This window comes from Pseudophryne corroboree, chromosome 8 (assembly GCF_028390025.1).
Source record: "Pseudophryne corroboree isolate aPseCor3 chromosome 8, aPseCor3.hap2, whole genome shotgun sequence".
NCBI lineage: Eukaryota > Metazoa > Chordata > Amphibia > Anura > Myobatrachidae > Pseudophryne > Pseudophryne corroboree.
In genome coordinates this window covers 207,448,211-207,464,255 of record NC_086451.1, presented here as the reverse complement: position 1 = coordinate 207,464,255, position 16,045 = coordinate 207,448,211, and the positions used below count along the sequence as shown (strand labels likewise).

The following is a 16,045-nucleotide window of genomic DNA, read 5'->3' as shown; positions in this document are numbered from 1 at the left end:
GGGGGAAGACACAGAACGGAGGTCCTGTGCAAGTAGCAGCAACTGAAACAGCTGCCTGGCAGCAACAATGATAAAAGAACAACAGTTAGAAAAATGATATGCCCCGAAAATAACAGGGAGGGTATGTGCCTTGGCATTTCCTTCCCCCCCCCTCCCTGAATCCACCACTGGTTGCAACTCTGTACTGGGAGGGTCCCTGATGTGGGTGTGAGCTGCCCACACTACTGCCCCCCTGCCCAATCACCTCCCCTTCTTACCTTGGTCCATGTGTCCTGTGCAGAGGCGCTGGTTCTGTAGCTGAGACTGCTGCCTGGGAGAGGATAGAGTAGGAGGGGATAGAGCGCCGGCCGCCGCACGATGCACTTGCCTCTGCCTGAAAGGCAAGTGTGTATCTAGGAGTCTGAGTGCCCCTGGCAAAGTAGGGGACTGGTAACCCCCCCCCCCCCCCACACACACACACACACACACACACACACACCACAATTTGCTTGTTATTGTAAACCATTGTGATGAAAATAAGTGCCCCTCAAAAGAAAATGCCTCTGTTATTACCCAACACACAGCACCCTCTCATCATTACCCACCGCACAGCACCCCTTCCAGCATTACCCCCCACACAGCACCCTCTCATCATTACCCACCACACAGCACCCCTTTCAGCATTACCCCCCGCACAGCACCCTCTCATCATTACCCACCACACAGCACCCCTTTCAGCATTACCCACCACACAGCACCCCCTTCAGCATTACCCACCACACACAGCACCCCTTTCATCATTACCCACCACACAGCACCCCCTTCAGCATTACCCCCCACACAGCACCCCCTTCAGCATTACCCCCCCACACAGCACCCCCTTCAGCATTACCCCCCACACAGCACCCCCTTCATCATTACCCACCACACAGCACCCCCTTCAGCATTACCCACCACACAGCAACCCCTTCAGCATTACCCACCACACAGCACCCCCTTCAACATTACCCACCACACAGCAACCCCTTCAGCATTACCCCCCCACACAGCACCCCTTTCAGCATTACCCACCACACAGCACCCCCTTCATCATTACCCACCACACAGCACCCCCTTCAGCATTACCCACCACACAGCACCCCCTTCAGCATTACCCAACACACAGCACCCCCTTCATCATTACCCACCGCACAGCACCCCCTTCAGCATAACCCACCACACAGCACCCCCTTCATCATTACCCACCACACAGCACCCCCTTCAGCATTACCCACCACACAGCACCCCCTTCAGCATTACCCACCACACAGCACCCCCTTCATCATTACCCACCGCACAGCACCCCCTTCAGCATAACCCACCACACAGCACCCCCTTCAGCATTACCCACCACACAGCAACCCCTTCAGCATTACCCCCCCACACACACAGCACCCCTTTCAGCATTACCCACCGCACAGCACCCCCTTCATCATTACCCACCACACAGCACCCCCTTCAGCATTACCCACCACACAGCACCCCCTTCAGCATTACCCACCACACAGCACCCCCTTCATCATTACCCACCGCACAGCACCCCCTTCAGCATAACCCACCACACAGCACCCCCTTCAGCATAACCCACCACACAGCACCCTCTTTAGCATAACCCACCACACCGCACCCCCTTCAGCATTACCCACCACACAGCACCCCCTATAGCATTACCCACCACACAGCACCCCCTACATCATTACCCACCGCACAGCACACCCTTCAGCATAACCCACCACACAGCACCCCCTTCATCATTACCCACCACACAGCACTCCCTTCAGCATTACCCCCCACACAGCACCCCCTTCAGCATTACCCCCCCCCACACAGCACCCCCTTCAGCATAACCCCCCCACACAGCACCCCCTTCAACATTACCCCCCACACAGCACCCTCTCATCATTACCCACCACACAGCACCCCTTTCAGCATTACCCCCCACAAAGCACCCCCTTCAGCTTACCCCCCACACAGCACCCTCTCATCATTACCCACCACACAGCATCCCCTTCAGCATTACCCACCACACAGCACCCCCTTCAGCATTACCCCCCACACAGCACCCTCTCATCATTACCCACCACACAGCACCCCTTTCAGCATTACCCCCCCACACAAAGCACCCCCTTCAGCATTACCCACCACACATCACCCCCTTCAGCAATACCCACCACACAGCACCCCCTTCAGAATTACCCCCCACACAGCACCCCCTTCAGCATTACCCACCACACAGCACCCCTTCATCATTACCCACCACACAGCACCCCCTTCAGCATTACCCACCACACAGCACCCCCTTCAGCATTACCCACCACACAGCACCCCCTTCATCATTACCCCCCACACAGCACCCCCTTCAGCATTACCCCCCACACAGCACCCCCTTCAGCATTACCCCCCCACACACAGCACCCCCTTCAGCATTACCCACCACCCAGCACCCCCTTAAGCATTACCCCCCCACACAGCACCCCCTTCAGCATTACCCACCACCCAGCACCCCCTTCAGCATTACCCACCACAAAGCACTCCCTTCAGCATTACCCACAACACAGCACCCCCTTCAGCATTACTCCCCCACACACACAGCACCCCCTTCAGCATTACCTCCCACACAGCACCCCCTTCAGCATTACCCACCACATAGCACCCCCTTCAGCATTACCCCCCACACAGCACCCCCTTCAGCATTACCCCCCACACAGAAACCCCCTTCAGCATTACCCCCCCACACAGAAACCCATCATTACCATATTGCGCTGTGTAGTGTCTGCTGCCAGGAGAGAGTTCCATTCTCCCTGCAACACAGCTGTTCCCGCTGTTGGACTCCGTTGGTTCCAGCTGTTGGACAGCTAGGTGACATAGCCCCACACCATCCTCTGCAGCTCGCTCTCCTGGCACCCAGCCTCACTGCAACAGCAGCAGGTCCACGTCCTCCGCTATCGGCATGGAGCGCAGGGGCAGCTTCGGCCGGTGGTTGCTGTACTAGGTGCAGGGTGCCGTCCCAGCTGCTCCAGTGAGTCCGTGCGCGTCTTCCGGCAGGGACTTCAAAAGCTTTGCGCCGCCTGTACCTCCTTCCGCCGCAACACCCCCTTTCAGCCAGCCGCCCCATTCACCCCCATTCAGTCAGGAAGAATGGAAACTGAAACTGAAGAGGTAATGCTATCTCGTCCCGCCGCTGCGTATGGGTACAGGCGATTGGACCAGCGGAACCAGCGCTGGATCCGCTGTCCAATCACATCTGCCTCGGTGACAGGGGCGTGCTGTCCCTGTCAACGAGGCACTTATACTAGTGCCGCTTTCCCCACTATTTTCAATGGGCTTTTACAGCCCACTGATTGGTCCCACCCCCGCTCTGTTCCCGTTCCCATTGTCACCGGGAGGCACTGCTATCAGTGCCTCCCAAACCAATTAAATGTATTAAAATTATTAGAATATTTTAAAGAAGATACTTATAACACATAATATGTGTCATAAGTATCTTCTTGACATTATTTTAATTTTAATTACAGGGGAGGCACTGCCTCCCCTGCCTCCACTGACTGCCCGTCCCTGGTGTAAGAGCTTGTTGTCAGGTGTGTGCCCAGCCAGGTAAGCTGTCTAGGACATAAAGGAAGTGCAGGGCTGACCCCCTCTCTGTCACAGCCCCCCTTCACAGGAAACAGCAGTCAGCTGAAGGGCCTCTGACATCACAAATTACTACAAGGGGTTAACATTGACTCAGGTTATGGCCTCAGTGCAGCCAACCTTCTTATTGCCATAATTAGAGCCTATTGTTCTGGATGGCCTTCCAGCAGAAAACTATGCTCCAAAGCCACAGGGGGTGTCCAAGCTGCTCTGAGACACATCCTAAAAACAGAATTGAAATCCTACCAATCAGAGCACCCTGCCACATCACCAGGTTTAGCAAAGCAGCATGGGAGTTTAGAAGGTTTCAAAAGAGCCCACAGAGAGATTGGAGCAGAGAGACTGACTGAAGCACGCAGGCTGCTGCCAGGAGAATGTCCTGTCAGCCTGTGCGTGGATACCTGAGGCCCAGCAGGCGATAACGCTGCCAAGCGTATTGCTCCCACAGGAGCTATCCTAGGTAACTGGCTTACGTGTGGCAGCAGGAGCTGGGTGACTTTTCCAGGTTACCCTACTCACAAGAGTAGGGTATTCACACAGGCCGTGTGGCCGGGATCATCAAGACAGTCACCATCACCCCTTCCAGCAACCAGTATCCGCCAGGAGTCACCAAACGCAAGTATTCCCTGAGTTGGCTAGTGACTGTGTAGTGGCCGGAGTTGTTGCTTTTGTGTGGTTCTTGCTCTGATATAATCTTAACTGTAATTGTTATTAATGCTACCTGTACATATTGTACAAAGTGTGGTTACGGATTTTCCTGTATAAGTAGTGTGTATGAAAATAAAGGTGCGGTTTGCACCTTGCTGTTGTGTGCTTACTGTGTGATCTCAGAACTCGGTAGTGACCCCGGGGTGCCGTACAGAGCTGTTAATGCTACCTTTCTCAAGGCGGAGATGAGCGATAGGCGAGAATAATGCACACATGAGCCCGGGGTCCTCACAGTATGACATCCCTTAGCTTCTCTAACAGGTTGACACTGGTATGACTGTTAGTGAGGCAGGTGATACAGAGAGCAGCCTGCCTGTGAACGAGCCAACATTTTGTGTTACATGCTGCTGCTGAAAGTGATACACCATCCCAGTAGGCTATCACAGTCATGTAATCTTGACCAGCACTGCTTGTCAACATGTCTGTTGTTAAGGGAACAGTGGGTACAATTACATTTTGTAGCCCAATTTTTTTTTTTTAACGTCCTTGTATAGGTGAGGAATTGCTTTTCAGGCAAAATGGAACAGAGAGGGAATTTGGTAGCTGGGACACAGGACCTCAATTATCTGTCACACTGATTAATGGTGGATATTAGCTTAGTTCTCAGTAATGTGTCACCAGAGATCCTATTCTCCAAGTCGCACATAAACCACATAAAAAGTCAAGATTTCCAAACATCCAGGTCCATAAATATCCAGGTACACATGAAATCGAAACAGTCAATAAAAGAGTTTTATTTTTAAAATATTGAAAAATTCCTTTTCTCACAAATTTCTCACAAGGTATGGCACATTGTAAGCAGTATACAGCGGTATACAATCCTGGCTTTCTAGATCTTAAATACAAGGGCACTCACCGGCATGCAGCCCCAGCTGGGCAGATGTAAATACACACAGAGGAGCTCACCGGACTCTCAGGATGCAGTTGTTTTGTGGTGAACGTTCTCCGACTAGAGTAACATGGCCAGGCTTCTCTGTATGCTGTTTGTTTGTGACCCCTGCCCTTTTCTAGCACCTGATATATAATTATCTCCAGGAATGATTGAGCTGCTACTACTGTTTATCTGCATGTGTGAGAAGGCATTGAATGGGAGCAACATTTGGAAGGCATGCTGTTCCATGTAGTGATAATGGGAGATCCTGGGGCTGGCTCCCAGGTAACTTGCCCTTTGACTGGATGCATTTTAGTATGAGCCTTTATTATGAGGCCTCACTGTATACAAATCACATGGCCTTATGTGGGCACTGCCATTATGTAGTGTTAGGACTGCTGATATAGGAGAAGCCTTGACACGGCTCAGCAGCTAAACATGTCTTTGCAAATGCATGTGACCAATTTCTCTGAAATTCTATTACCAGATAGGATCAGTATGGTTACAGGTCATTTTTAGCGTGCTGGGGGTATACCGGGGGGGAGAGGGGGGGGGGGGGGGGGAGCCCCCTCTCTGTCTGCTGTTTGTTTGTAACCCCTCCCCTTTTCTAGCACCTGATATATAATTATCTCCAGGAATGATTGAACAGCTACTACTGTTTGTCTGCATGTGTGAGAAGGCATTGAATGGGAGCAGCATTTGGAAGACATGCTGTTCCTTGTAGTGCTAATGGGAGATCCTGGGGGTGGCTCCCAGGTACGCTTGCCCTCTATCTGGATGAGTTTTAGTATGAACCTTTATTATGAGGCCTTACTGTAGACAAGGCATGTCCAAACTGCGGCCCTCCAGCTGTTGTGAAACTACATATCCCAGCATGCCCTGACACAGTTTTGCTGTCAGAGAATGCTAAAGCTGTGTCAAGGCATGCTGGGATGTGTAGTTTCTCAACAGCTGGAGGGCCGTAGTTTGGACATGCCTGCTGTAGACAAATCAGATGGCCCTATGTGGGCACTGCCATTATGTAGTGTTAGGACTACTGATAAAGGAGAAGCCTTGATGCGACTCAGCAACTAAACATGTCTTTGCAAATGCATGTGACCAATTTCTCTGAAATTCTATTACCAGATATGTTCAGGTATGGTTACAGGTGATTTTTAGTGTGCTGTGGGGATACCAGGGGGGGGGGGGGGGAGCACCCACCCCCTCTCTGTCTGCTGTTTGTGATAATAAAAGTACATTTCTCTGCATTTGAGCCTGACTAGATCTCTATAGACATCAGAAATTGGGACATTGTCTGTGCTTGTAAAAATGATTTCTTTATAGATGATGCTTTCAGCGTCTGTGTCTGATTAAGAATAGACATCACCAATTTCTAATACTATTCTCGATTGTCCATCATCCACAGTATTGCCGGTTTCCATATTGAAATAGCTTTTATCATGTAAGATGTGCATTTTTGTAGCGCACAAGTCCACCAAAATGTGTATGTCTGTATAATGCAAAAAATTGTGTAAAAACTGCTGCAAAATAAACCTAATAAAGTATTAGAGAACTACAATTAAATATTTAAAGTGAATAATTTCAAGTGTAAAACAGTCGAGTATCTTCTTAAATACACTCCCTCTTAAGGTACTGTAACTCCAAAAAATCACACATCTGCGATCCATTACACTGACATGCGGGGGAACGGCCAGTACAGGGCAAGTCTGCCCCGCATGCCGGGTCCTGCCCCTCCCCCACAAACATGAGAGATTTTGCATGTTTAGGGTAGCGCTCTGCCTAAGCAGCCTAGCTGCGAAGGCAGACAGCTACCCGCCATGTTTCGGGTCGTAGCGGCTGCATGTGTTGTCACGCAGCCATCATGGCCTGCCTTGCAAATGGTCCGGACACACCTGCGTTGTCCAGACCGTACCCCACAATGCCACCGTGATGCCCCTTAAACACAGAGTTGACACCCCCTCTCACCCCGCGAACGCTTCTGTCTGTCAATCAGATCGGGCAGAGGTGTTTGCACAAGTGAGATGCTGTCACATGTAACTGTGTGTGCATGCACAGTGAGGCTGCTGTGCGTGAGCACACTTCACAGGGCATTGCAAATGCAATGGTACCTGCGTTCCATGCTGAATTATGCCCTTAGAGTCCTCAAAGATAACTCAGACTCCAAAATTATAAAATATTTTATTGATTGTGGGAGGACTCTGCACCTTCAGTGTGAATAATTCCCTTATTGAAAATAATAATATGCGTTCCCAGATGCCCTATGGGTAGTATGAACCATGGGTAATACTATTTTATATTATATTAAGTGATTAAGTATATTAAGTGACTTGTGCTCTTAAGCAGTAACTGTGTTGGCTTGTAAACATCAGAGCCTCATAAAACACTTGTGTAATCAGCACTCCAAGATTTTTCATACACCACAATATCCCAAAAATATTGTAATAACTAGAGATGAGCGGATTCGGTTTTACTCGGTTTTACTCGGTTCTCAAAACCGACTCTTATTGGCTATTCAAAACACGTGACATCCGTGAGCCAATAAGAGTCGGTTTTGAGAACCGAGTAAAACCGAGTAAAACCGAATCCGCTCATCTCTAGTAATAACATTGTAATAATATTGCCTATACCCCTTAGATTTGGGGACTCGGTCACGGTGAGATCTCAGCAGTTCACTTGTAAAAGATTCCAAAGGATCCAGACTCTCCACCTTAAAACCAAAATGCTGCTGCTCCTAACATCTTCAGGGCCAAACCAGTGTGTGGGACATCTTGGAGTGCTGATTACATGGGTATTTGATTTTGCTCTGTTGTGTATGAGCCAACACGGTTTTGCATCTGAGTACAAGTCACTTTATAAAATAGTATTACACTATACTTTTTCCTCCCTACCCATGGTCCATACTACCTGCTGGGCATCTGGGAATGCATATTATTATTTTCCATGTTCTTCGTGTATCTTGGTGAATCTGTGAGCCTGTGAGGCCAAAGCTACTAACGAAGCATAAGTGAGTGTGCAATTAATATTTCCTGAAACAGCTGCAAAATAATGTCTCGTGTCCATATGTTCATGTTTTGTGGTTCTTTTGCTCATTGCAATTACCGGGTTTTCTTTAACCGCACATGCTAAGGTAAGCATAAGCCACTGGTGGCGATTTTCAGATTGATGTTTCTTGAGAATCGGCTGGCCGTTTGTGACAGATGTGTTTTCCCCCAAGGTGGGTCCTCTCCTTGTCTCTGTCAATGTATGTTCACTTCATTAGTTCTTTTCACTTCCAATATCATCTCTGTGCTGATGATACTCAAATCTACCTTTCCTTTCCTCCTTGGAACTCGCCCTGCTCTCCTAACTCATACTGTATCTCCAATTACCTTTCTGCTATCTTTTCTTGGATGTCCCAGTGCTTTCTTAAACTTAACCCACTTCCTCACCAAACCCAGCCAAATCTCAACCTAACCTTCTGTTCCACGCTCTCTGTCTACCCCATCTGTGTCATTCCTCTCTGTCCCTCCCCTTTAGAATGTAAGCTCTCACGAGTAGGACCCTGTTCCCTCGTGTGCTTATCCTTTTCTTACTTTAGCCAACACTGCACCAAATCCTGCAGTTTTCTGTCACCATGATATTTATATCAGTGTCGTCTGCTGCTGTAGCTATGTTTATTTACTCTATACTTGTCCTATATTGTCTTCAACTGTATTGCGTCCCTACACATTAGGCGATGTGCCGCCGAGGTGCCCGACGGCCGATATGGCCAACGGGCGACCCGGCAGCAGGGGGGGGGGGCAGTGACAGGGGGAGTGAAGTTTCTTCACTCCCCCCGTCACCCGGCTCCATAGACGTGCAGGCAAATATGGACGATCTCGTCCATATTGGCCTGCATGCACAGCCGACATGTCACCAGCGATGAACGAGCGTGGGGCCGCGCATCGTTCATCGCTGGTGACTCCACACTGCACGATATGAACGTTATCTCGTTCATTAATGAACGAGATCATTCATATCGTGCAGTAATATCGGCATGTGTGTAGGGCCCATAAGTCACTGCTTTCCTGTTTTGATTGTTTGTTTATGTACTCTGTAATTGGGCGCTGCGAATCCCTTGTGGTGTCATATAAATAAAGAATAATAATAATAATATTTATGAATTAATTATAGGAGCTTATACCTACAGTATATTAGCATCACTTGCATTTTATACTAAAATTTTGCTTGTAGATTTACTCCCACATTAACATTGACTGGAGAGTATATGAACCAACACGTGCATAGTATATAATTAATTACATGTGCTGCTAGATATACATGTCGCTTTGTAAGTGCACAATGGAATAACAGTTTCACATTCTTCTTCTAGCAAACCAAATGAATCATGGAAAATGTGACTATACATGATTTTCTTATGCCTCTGATAACTAGTTAAAAACAGATGCAGCTTTAATGACTACTTCAAATTATCCACTTCATGGTAAATGTTCTTATGTTTAACAGTGCTGCTCATTATATTATTAAAAAAAATCTCTAATGAGCAAGTTATTAAAAAAACAAACCTACTTTTATTTGTCAGTATGCAACAACAAAATAAAAGCAAGAGTGTACCAGTCTTAACATGTATTTATGCTTTACTACTTGTTCTACCCATTCTTCGCACAGGAGTTTCTGATTTTCATGGTTGTAAATATAAATGAGTGTTAAAAATTTAGTAAATCTATAGAGATGTAAATTTGAGACGTTTTAATGTAAGTAAATATTAATCGATGGGTCTTGGCATTACCTGAGGATCACCCGTAGCAGATATGGTAAAAAGTGACAGGATCTTTTTTGTAGTTTATTAAATTCTACACACTGGAGATACAATCCAAGTTTTGATCCGATTGTCTGTTTGGGCATTGTCATTCACACAACGCAAGCCACGCATAGGTAATGATGTCATTATGTCAATCCCCTTTTTATCCCCCTAGAGGAGGTTTATTAACATTATAATTACGCAGTTTTCTTATTTCCCACCTGAAGAAAACCTATGTTAAACTGAATCTTCCTAACATATCAGGAATCTCAAAAGAGGGGGAAAGGGAACTGGGTAGTGGGGAAGAAAATGCGCACTGGATTATTCCCTTTGGGGAAAGGTAAATTATAATTATAAATTAACATGGAGAGAGGAAAAAAGGACAACTCTATTGTGTGGGGGCACTCTTATACAAATGGTAATCTTAAAACTTAACTTTTATTTATTTATATTGACTCACAAGACAAAACAATTACAAACAACATAAAATAAATATTTTTTTCTGCAAATTGACTAATTATGTTGATAATCTATCATTTCTCATATCAACCATGTTGTGTTGATGGACCTCTGCATTAGGATCACATTTAAATAGAATATTAAGTATATTTATAATATTTATAACATAGCTATTGGCGCAGTATGCAGAGAAAATTGTCTCCTGTGTTGTCCCCAGCAGAAAAAATATATATAGTATATAACAGCCAATAAATATACTATGATATACTAGAATAAAGTATGTATACTGAAAATGCATTCTGATATCAAATAGTCTCAAAATGGTATTTATAAGAATTAGATCAGTTTGAACTTTGAATGTCTCATTATTGCATCAATCATATGAGAAGGAAAAAAGTTTAGAAGGAAGAGGGGCATATATCATCAGCCCGGTTTCTGCTTTTGCAGATCTGCTTAAAGCATCGAATCAGCAATGAGAGAACCATATTGGGCATGAGTATAAAACCCAAGATCCTGCATCTGCTGTTAACCTTTAATGTGTCCATATCCAACAGTGGTTAATGAGAGTGCAGGGGAGAAGTTCCTAGCAACAGATAGTCCCAGTCAAAAAGTAGCAGGCCCAACGAAAGAATTTTATATATTAGATTGCTGAGGATGAGGGTTAAATTAATACTGATCAATCTAACGAGTATAGTAATAATCTAGGAAGAAAGTATTCACAAGGAGATAATACCACAGGTTTCTGCTGTCAACGATCTTATCATAACGACATCGAATCGCAGATGAGAGAACCTATTGATACTTCTCCAAGGAAAAAAGAGTGCTACTACTGTCGGCGTCTCTGTTTCCGGGTGGCCGATGAGGGTGCACGAAAAAGGATGTAAAGGAATGTAAAGGAATAGAAGGGTAAAAATATTTACCAATTGCAGTTCAAAAGTACAATAAATGCACAGATGATAAATGTAATAATATAAGTAACAGTAAATGAGACAAAGGTTATAAGTTGGCATATTGTCACTCCTCATCCTCAATCATTGCTTGTATAAGTAACAAATTTAAAATAAAGCAGTATCAGATACCGAATTTCTCATGTACAGAGGCAGCATGTTTCTATTACATTTAGTGCCATGATGGAAATCTAATACGTAGCAATTCTAAAAGAAGTGTGAAGCATTTGTGTATGTGGCACTGTGAGGCAATGTGTTTCTGGCATTGGGAGGCAATGTGTATCTGGCACTGTGGGGCAATTTGCATCTGGCACTGTGGGGAATATGTTTATCTGGCACTTTGGAGCATTTGTGTATTTGGCAATGTGGGGCATATGTGTATCTGGCACTGCACTATTGGGGGTATATGTATATCATGTCCCATTTTAATTGGCCACATCCATTTTTTGGCATGCGCGACAGTACCACTAAGGGGCGTAACTACTGGGGTAGATCTACTAGGGCAAAACTACTGGTGGGCAGGCTAATTTTTAAGTTGATAATTTTTGTATGGCCCCCAAAGGATTTTATAAATATCCAAATGGCCCTTGGTAGAAAAAGGGTACCCCACCCCTGGAGTAGAATATCAGCACAAAGAAGTTGAAATCTTCCTAAAGAGGAATGTCATTGCACATCAACTGACCATTGCATACACACCAGAGAAGAATATTGTGAGATCGCAAACTGCAATATAGTGGAAAAAGCTTGATATATGCTAAAGGTTGTCAGCCTGAATAAGGGCTTTTCGACATAAACAGTATCTATGGCAGTATATGTTGTAAAGAATATGCATAGTGGAAGCACAAACTGACTCTGGACTACTTCACTATGGCTTTATATCGTCAGGATGACCACAGACCAGTAACCATTACACAGTAAATGTTCAAGGCCCTGTCATTAGCTAACAGAGATCTACTTCTAGTCACCAGACAGCTTTCCCAGCATCAGTCATCATTTTAAATCCCCCAGACAGCCTTTTAATACCTTAGACTCCTCCTCCCCTTCCCAGACTGACAGGCAAAGGACACTACGACTTTTTTTAAAAGGGATCTATTCACAGCTGCTATGGTTGCTTAATCACATGCTTTCAGCTGTCCCAGTCTGAAGAGGAGAACTGCACTGATATGTATCAAGCAGGTAAGACACACATTTCCTATCCTCCAAGTGCATGGTTTTCCTGGGCTTTACAGATAAACACCCCTGGTTCCTTTGTAGCACATTGACCCTATTGCCACAATCTGAATTACTGTTCTTTCACAGTCATTGTAAAAGATAAAACACAAATAGATGTATTGTCCATAAGGAAGCCAAGCACCAATCACCTCAAAGTCATTGGGTCTACTGCATATGTACACATCCCCAAGGAGAAAGACATAAGTTGGATCCCAAATCCATGAACTGCATCATTCTTGGAAACTGCCAAGAGAGTAAAATATACAGGCTCTGGGACTCTAAGAAGATAAATCTTATAATGTCAAGATATGTTACATTCCAAGAAACAACACCACTTAAAATAAAGCTGAAACATGAATTGCAGAGCAAGTATATCACACTGGATATGCCAACAGTTGGATCTGAGACAGAGGCTAACAGTGTAGACAACAAACCACAGAACAGCACTTCTGCAAAACCAAGTAGTGGAAAACCATCTAAAATATATAATGAAGGTTTTGCAAATATCACATTCTGTGAACCACAAAATATCCAGGAAGCAAATCGAAGTAAAGACTGGTGTGACTGGAAGACAGCAATAGATAAAGAGATGACATCGCTCAATGTCAAAAATAAATGGTTTGTAGAAAACAGGCACTGCAAAACAGTAAAGAGCAAATGGATCTACGGCAAAAAAATTAAAGTAGACAGGGCTATCACCCATTATACAGCTCATCTTGTTGCAAAAGTATATATATATGCATAGATCTGGAGTTGACTACGGTAAAACCTACTATCCTGTGGTACAGTACATTATGCTTAGTCATTGTCATATCTGCCTTGTTATACCAAGTAGAGTTTAGAATAAAGAATTTGTCCAAGAGGCTATACATGAAATCTCCAGAGCATTATAGCAAAGATATGTTCCAAGAAAGGGAAGTCTACCTCTTAAAGAAAGCTTTGTATGGTCTAAAATAGTATGGTCTTTGTTTGTACATCAATTTAGATGCTATATATTATACTACAGGAAATGCACTGTGTGTTCAATGACTGATCGTTGTCTGTACCACAAACACATAAAAGAAAAGCTTTTTATTATTGTTGCATATGTGGATGATCTGTTACTAGCAGGCCAGGAACAGCACATCACAGATGTTAAGCAACTGTAAGGACAAAAGTTCAATATGAAAGATCTAGGTCCTGCGCACTACAGATGTAGCCGCGTTCAGCTTTGCCAAGCATCCTAGTCGCAGCAAAGCTGGCATGGCTAGTGTTCCCATGTATGCATGCAAACATTGCCATAGGGAAAGACATTGGGCTGTGGACAGTCGCAGCCCAGTGTATAAGTTACACTCACCATGTGTGCCTGTGCAGCTGTGACACGGGTGCAATGAGTATGGCTACATCTGTACCAGCTAGGCCTGAGAATTAACAAGTTCTAAAGAAAGGAGCCATATCCAATGATCGGCAAACATACATTGGTGGAAATTTATTAAGCTCCCGAAATCAAAACCTGCTAGCTGAATGCAGCGAAACGCGTCAGTATTCTTATACTACAGTCAGGAACACAAGAAAAAGGACCGGACCATCCCCTGACTGCTGCAAATCGCTGACCAGGCTTCGGAGAGCAATTATCCAGTTGTTTGCACCTAGAAGGACTGTTTGTACTATGTTGCATGACGAGTTCATCTTAAAGAAATTGGAGCATACATCCTCTAACGTTGAATTGCCTACCGCCCACTGGATTTCTATATATCTGCAGAAACATCTTTGCCTGGACAAACTTTTTTGATACAGGGGAATATTAATGGAACGTACTCCTTCTATTACACAATACCTTGTTCCTGACCTGTTGGGTAATGTCTTATTATAAGTGTATGAATTCATACTTTTTAACATAGTGACATGCATGCAACCTAATGTTTTAGCAATAATTAGAGTACTTTAATTGCTCTGGTTATTTTACTGGTATATCAAAGCGCAGCCTCCTTTCTGTTTTTGTTGTATTCTCTGTATATCGTGGGAGTGACTTCCCCGGTTCTTACAGGTAGCTGCTAAGTAAAGCATCTCATGCTCTAAGTGCCTGAATATACAGTACCTTGGTATAAACTTTTTTGCACATAAACCATATCTGGCCTTTTTTAAACTCACCAGGCAGCTGTGGGGAATGTGGGACCTTGACGGAGGACTCTCCAATAGTTGGAGTGGTGGCCTTGAAGAGATATTCGAAATGCGCCGTTGTGGTGGAGAAACGTGTGGTCTGGTGTGCACATCCTGACAGGGTATATTGTGGTGCATGTGTCTTGGCCTGCTAAAAACATCAGGATGACGCTTTCTAGGAGGAGACACTTGTGTGGATGTTCCTAAATAAAATTTAGCAATTAATATCATGCAAGATATTTACTTTCTTTAAGATCCCCCCAAAAAAATGTAATTACCAGCTTCCCCATCATCCTCATCTTCTGGCTGAGTGGGGGCATACCGCACTGTTGCGGTCTTTTTTGTAACTGCAAAATAATATGGAACATTTGTAAAAAAAAAAACAAGTTGCCATAGTCATAATTATGCATAATATGTCACAATACTTTTTTGTACATACACACATTGCTAAAAATAAATATAAACTATGACTTTGTTTAAGTGTATATTGTTGTTGACTTTCTGAAAAACAAACAGATAAATACACACATAACTGATCAATGTGCTTAGTTTGATGGACAAACCACACAATTACAACCACAGAAATAATCAACTACTCCTTTCCAACAGCAACAAAACACAACAGTACAAATGAGAATAATTACGACAATTAATGGACTGGCACATATTTAGATGGTTAAAAAAAAAAACAGTTTGAATTAGACATTTGCATAATCACTATTTAACCAATGACAATAAACCTACAACATATAAAGGATTGAATGAGTCCTTGACAATAACATAATCACAAGCACACAAAAAACAATAACAGGAAAAGAGGTGGTGTTGTTGTACTACGAAGTGTTAACAAATTGGACATAAAGAAAGTACAGTACATAGGTGAATATACTAACTTAACCAAAACACCAAATTTACCCCAAAATATGCCACATACATCCATTGTACATAAAAAATAAAAATAAAGCCACCAAAGGTAAAACGCTCTGGCCAGTGCCTGATTAAGGACCTCATTGGCCTGGAGCTGTAATTTATGAAGGGCCTACTGTGTACCGCTGCAGGGGGTGTGATCAGCATGGTGGAGGTGTGACTACTGATATGGTGGTGTGGTCTGTGCAGTGTGGTGTGGCTAGCACCATGGAGGGCATAGCTACCCATCTACCTAACTATGGTTTATTTTTGTGTTGCGAGTCAATTAACCTACTAGTATATATTTGGATTGTGGGAGGAAACCCACGCAAGAATGGGGAGAATATACAAACTCCACACAGTTAGGGCCGTGGT

The 16,045-nt window shown here is 44.6% G+C and overlaps 1 long non-coding RNA gene across 4 annotated transcripts in view; it reads right to left on the bottom strand.

The window, feature by feature from the left end:
* LOC134948819 (uncharacterized) overlaps positions 1-16,045 on the bottom strand; it is a 281,962-nt gene that overhangs the window by 215,544 nt on the left and 50,373 nt on the right. For all 4 annotated transcript variants that reach the window (XR_010183031.1, XR_010183030.1, XR_010183034.1 and 1 more), the window contains 2 exons: positions 15,043-15,111; positions 14,756-14,967 (listed from right to left, as the gene is read on the bottom strand). This is a non-coding gene — a long non-coding RNA (uncharacterized LOC134948819). The remainder of the gene's footprint in view (positions 1-14,755; positions 14,968-15,042; positions 15,112-16,045) is intronic.